This window comes from Cynocephalus volans, chromosome 13 (genome assembly GCF_027409185.1).
Source record: "Cynocephalus volans isolate mCynVol1 chromosome 13, mCynVol1.pri, whole genome shotgun sequence".
Classification (NCBI taxonomy): Eukaryota; Metazoa; Chordata; class Mammalia; order Dermoptera; family Cynocephalidae; genus Cynocephalus; species Cynocephalus volans.
In genome coordinates this window covers 36384436-36391064 of record NC_084472.1, presented here as the reverse complement: position 1 = coordinate 36391064, position 6629 = coordinate 36384436, and positions in this window count along the sequence as shown.

Genomic DNA, 6629 nt, shown 5'->3' with positions numbered 1-6629 from the left:
ATCACTGAAGATGTTAAGGCCAAAGGGTCAAACTGAGCCAATAACAACTCAGAAGACCCAAAATGCTAGTACCAGAAGGATATTTAGAATAAGCATCAAATGCAACAAAGTCAAATGTGAAGATTGAAATCAGGTATTGATAACTTAAGAATTTAAACTAGCAAGACCCATCAAGTGAAAATAGGAGAGGAAGGAACAGGTAGCAGAGGGGATCAAGTCTAAACAATCACTTTCCGATCTAGTGCTGATGGGCTCCAAAGTTCAGAGAGTTTAGGTTAGGAAAAGCCTGGTCAGGTAGAGCTTATGCCTCTACATCCCCACTTTGACCTGAATGTGATTGTTTTTACTATTAATAAATATGCTTAGAAGACACTGACCTAGGGACTGGTAAGTTGTTAAAGCCAGAACGGGCAATATGAGTTGCTGTGTGTGTGGCTTTATAGAATGATCCCGAGGCAGAATTCTTTAGAGGAGAAAAATAAATGAGAGTATTTCTTCCTCAAATAGCATTAGACATTTTTAGAACTCTAAATTTAATACACGTATCAATGAAGATAATGTGTGAGTTGTTATAAGTAACAAATTCCTAGTCTAAATAGTAAGGGTTTAAAAAGAATAAATTAATGTTATGGAAGAGTTGAAACCTTTCTTTCCCGGTGTTGAAATTGTTACATTGTCATGGAATCTACCCATGTAATGTTTTAGTCTCTCCATTCATATAATGCTGCAAGTGACAAAAAACTGTAATGCCTAAATAATATGGGTTCTTTTTGTACAATAGTTGTGATATTCTTAAGTACATAATGTCACCACATTTATTACAATCAGGAAAACAGAACTCCTATGAGTTATATGGTAAGTGATTCATTATAGAAATTACATGTAGATGTTACTCAATTTTGCAAAGAGCTGGAGAAGTAAATGTACATAAGCAAAGATAGACCATCAAAGGAGTCACCAACAAATTAATCTGAAATGCCAAGCCACTGAAGGGAACAGTAGAAGCAAGGCTAATGTGTAGGTTTATGGGAAACTCTGCTAATACCTCTGTAGATCTGCCTCCAGGCATGTGGAAATGGGCCTTGGGCTACTCTTGATCAACAGGGTCAACAGTGGAGAAGCGCTAGATGTAAAACACTGGAAAGAACAGCTAGAATCTATCACCATCTCTGCAGCTGTCTCTCCCCAAATCCAACCATGATGTCCTTCAGAGAGTAATGACTGTAACTTCACTTCCACCTTCTAAATTTCAGCAATTTTCTCTCTTGGTCAACTCTAGTATGGCACCACTCAGAAAAGGGGTTTCAGGAGATGTAACTCAAGCTAAACCAATTTGATGGGGCTCAGTCTTTCACAGTTGCTATTTATTGGGTTGACTATAATGCCCAGTTAGTTGAAATAATTTTTCCTAGATTCTATTTATTTAAACTGATGCTTAAAAAATTTTTAATAGGTCTTGATCATGGTAGACACAGATCTCAGTTTGGTCCCAGTACTGATCTAAGCCAAGACAAGCAAATATTAATTGCATTAGCTGATTATACTGTATAATAATCCCTAATGCTTACATTGTCAAAGTAGCTTAGGAAGGACTTATGTAAGAAAATTTTGACTAGACTAGGTACCAGCTCTAATTGTCTACCCAACTCTGTTTGAATGCAAAGAAAACAGTAACAATCTTTTTCTATAAATTAGTGAAACTACTGAGTTATCTAACATCATTTCCTATGTATTTACTATTATTTATCTACATTTACCAGCTTCCTAAAATATAAGATCTAAATACTTTTTTATAATCAACTTTACTGTATGTTGTCATATAAGTACTACCATAATCACATACAGAGTTTTTCTAGAAATCCTCCCAAATTTACTGGTGCTCCTATGTAGTCCAACCCCTCTTCCCTCACTCAGCTTCAGGTAACCACTGGCCAGTTTCCATTCACTACAGTTTTATCTTTCGTTAATTTTATATAAGTGAACTCAAATGTTCCACCTTTTGTGTTCATCTTCTTCACTTAGCTTAATGCTCCAGAGACTCAACCATGTGTCAACAGTTCATTCTCTTTAATTGCTAAGTAGTATTCCATTTAATTTTTATTAAATAAATTAATTATTTAATACTTTATAGTTAATATTTAACAATTGACAGTTTGCTAATCCATTCAACAGCTGATGGATATTGGGTTGTTTCCGGTTTTGGATTATGATGAATAAAGCTATTGTGACAATTTCGTATACATTTTGAATGGACAAATATTTTCATTTCTCTTGGAAAATACCCAGGAGTGGGATTGTTTGATTATTTGAAATGTGTGTAATTTTCTGAGAAATTGCCAAACACTTTTTTCTAAGGTGACTTACAATTTTGCATTTTCACCACTAATATGTTAGAATTCCACTTGTTCCAAATCATCACAAACACTTGGTATTTTGTGTCTGGATTTTTTTTTTTTTTTTTAATGGACATTCTGCTGGGCATAGAATTGTATCTCATTGTGGTTTTTAATTTGTACTTCTCTTATGACTAATGATGTTAAGTACATTTCTTTGTGCATATTTCCCATTCATATAATTTCTTTGTAGAAGTGCTTGTTTGAATATTTTATTTTCAAATCAGTTTATCTTTTTATTGAATTGTAAGAATAATTCACATACTCTGAATTCAAGTCCTTAATCAGATATACAAGGTGTATTAGCCTGTTTTCTGTTGCTTATAGCAGAATACCTGAAACTGGGTAATTTATAAAGAAAACAAAATTTATTTCTTACAGTTTTGGAGGCTGGCAAGTTCATGGTTCAGGGCATACATCTGGTGAGGGCCTTTTGGGTGGGAACTCTCTACTAAGTCTTGTGGTGAGGATGGCATGAGCAAAATATAGCTAACCTTCTCACTTGCTCTCCTTATAACATCATCAGACTATGTCCATGACAACCCATTAAACTATCAACCCATTACTTCATAAATAGATCAATCCATTCCCAAGGGCATAACCTTGCAATCCAATCACCTCTCAAAGGCCCCACCTTTAAAATACCATAATCAAAATTCCCACCCTCTTAACAATATTACAGTGGGGATCAAGTTTCTAACATGTGAACTTCTGGGGAAAACATTTGACATATAACACAATGGTACTTTAGAAAGTTCATGGGAAATTGGAATTGAAAGATAATATGAATCTTTTCATGAACCTTCTGAAGTGCCCTTGTGTATTTTGCAAATATTTTCTTTCAGTTTATAGCTTAGTTTTATATTCTGTCTTTTGAATAACAGAATCATGTAAGGTTTATAACTTCCAGTTTGTCTTTTTTTCTAAGCCAAATAAATGTTGGCCCATTTGTTAAGTGTTTAAAATTATAAGAAATGTAAAGAGTAATATAATTGTCAACTAAACTTAAATTTAGTGTCTAAGTATATATTAAAAAACAACAATTGAAAATTAATGAGGTAAATATCAGTCTCAAGAAATGAACACCAAAACAGCAAAACAAACACAAAAAATAGTAAATATAAGAGCATAAATTAATAAAGTAAAAAAATATATATATTTGTTGCATTATAGAGTCTCAGCAAAGTCCAGAGCTATTCTGTAAATAGACTAATAGAATCTATAAACTTCAGGCAAAACTGATTGACAGGGACAAATTCTTAAATAACTTATTTTAGAAAGGATAACTGAGACCTCACTACAGATCTGTGGACATTAAACAAATGGTAAGGGTATTATGAACAAATTTATGTTAATAAATTAAAAACTGTTGAATGGACACATTCAATTACTTACCAAAACTTACTCAGGTAGAAATAGAATACCGAAATAGTCTTATAATTATTTTTAAAGAAATTATAAGTAAAAATAATTCCCTTAAATAAAATAAAAAATAAATGAATAAAAAAGCTTCTGGGTCCAGATGGCTACATTATTAAATTCCACTAAACATTCAATATAGAAATAATTTTAATATTATTCTAATTTTTCCAGAGAGTAGGAAAAAAAAGTGCATTCTTGGCATCAAAGCATTATGAAAATCCGTGCAGGTAAAATACACACCAAAATTTCTCATAAATTCAAATTTTAAAAAATGAATAAAATGTTAGAAAACTGTATCTAACAATATGGAAAATGAGCAAAGGATCATTATCAAGTTGAGTTAATCTCAGGAGTGTAAGATCCGATTAACATTTAATATAAATCAATGCAATTTGCCATATTTTCAAAATTAATGAGAAATATGTCTACACATATACATATGGGGAAAGTTGCTAAATGAGAAATCCACTTATAATAGCAAATTAAGTTTAGGAAAGAACTAATCTAAACAAAACTGTTTTTATCTGATGAAGGATTTCTGTAAAAACTAAACACACACATAGAATCACATATAGCAAAGAACACGTAATAGAGAAACAAAGCATACCCTGTGAAACTGAGAATTAGATAAGAATAATAGTTACTGTCACCACTTTTATTCAACACTGTATGGAAAATCTGAGACTGACATATATGTATGCATATAAATGCATAACTATATAAATGAATAAGAAATAATGTATAGGAAGTGAAAAGAAGAAATAAAGCTCTGATTATTTGCATATGATATGTTTTATATACAGAAAATCTAAAGAAATTTATAGAAACTAATACATTTACTAAGGGAGTTCAACAAGTTTATTAATAAAGTCACATGTGGCTTAACAGCAGGGATACATTCTGAGATATGTGTCATTAGGTGATTTCACTATTGTACAAATATCAGAAAGTGTACTTACATAAATCTAGATAGTATAGCCTACCCTACCATCTATACACACAAGCTAGATGGTATACCCTATTGCTCCCAGGCTATCTTATTTAAAATAGTATAAATAGTAAATACCTAGAAAGAAATCTAGCAAATTGTGTGCTAGACTACTAAAGAGACAACTAAAACACATTACTGAGTGATCATCAAGATGATCCAAGATTAACAACAACAAAGAAATTAAATATTTATGGATTCAGAGATTCAACATTTCACAGATGTCAATTATCCTTAATTTATAAACACAATGTAACACCAAACAAAATCCAAATATTTTATTAGTATATTATTTGGTAACATTTAATAGGTTGATTTTAAAATGTATGTGATAAGGAAAGGGTGGTGAATAGCCCATGCATCCTTGAAGAAGAAAATATAGGATTGGACTTACAGTACCAGAAAACAAATCTTATTATAAAGCTACAGTAATTCAGATAGTATGATTACTGCTCATACATAACCAAATAGACCAACAAAAAAAAATTTAAAAAGCCCAGATTGATCCATTTATCTGTAGACACTTGACACTTGGTTTATGACAAAGGTAACTAATGAGAGCTTTGTCTATGATTCCAGTTATATAATATTCCCATGTAGGCAAAACAAATCTGTAGTATTTAGAAATGTATAGCTATCTAGTAAAAGTGTAAGTAAAAACAAGGGATTTGATGTAAGTTTTATAATGGCTACTTTCCATGAATGTGGAGGGGCACTTAGGGAAGCTTCTGAGATATCGACAATAGTCTATTTTTATCCAGGTTGATGGTTAAACACAGAGTAGCTTTTTAGAAAAATCAAGCTCTACGTTAATGTTTCATGAAATTATCTGTATATATATTCTACTATGAATTATAGAGGTCATGCATGAAAAATGGGAACTTTAAATTCAGAAAGACCTGTATTATAATTCTGGCTCTTCTATAGTTTGCCTGTAGGTCCTTAAACAATTGCTTATCACTCCTAATGCTTAAATATCTTATTATGTGAAATAGCGAGAACATCTGGTTGCATTGTTGTTATGAGGATTCAAGATGCTTGGCTATTCAGTGCCTAGCCAATGCTGCAGATAACAGTTATTAAGTGTTTGTGATTGCCAGACAGCCTCTAAAGTACTTAACGGGTATTAAGTCTTTCAATCCTTGTATTCACCCTTTCAGATAGGTACTGTTCCCTATAACTATGACCCATTCATTTGTAGTGTAACTTCTGTGAGTTAATTCTACAGATCTCTGTGAGGAAGTGATATCTCTATCTTGTTTACTATTCAATGTAGTACTGGATTAGCATGTTTAAATTCTAACCTCAGGGTAGGCTTATAGCTAGTGACACATACAGATCACCATAAACAATCTGCCCAGGCTCACCAGTTGTTTGTTGAGAACAGAGCAATTAAACTTTAATTGAAGGAAGAATTTTCTAGGAATGGTACCAGATTAATACAATTCTACTTTCTGACTGCATAAAATTCTCTGAGGAGGAACACAGCCTTTTACTGGAAGAAAATTCAGATTAGAACAGGTGAGTCTTGTAGAACAAGGAAGTTGAGTTTGTGTTCAGATTTTTAGAAGGGGATTAAAAATATTCTACAGGAGGCAAGAGAAATGATATCTTTGCTTTTGAAAAGAAAGGGAAAGATTGAAGTGGAGAGATGGAAGGGAGAAGGAATAGAAAAGAAGAGAAAAAAAAAGGAGGGTATTTGAAGTTTTTCAATAAAGTTATTAAAGCTCACAAAATTCTTAGTGTAGTGATTGCAAATTTTTGTGGAAAACATTTAAAGAGCTGAGTTTTGTGCCCTCGGTGACAAGGGGCAAAACAGCATGTGA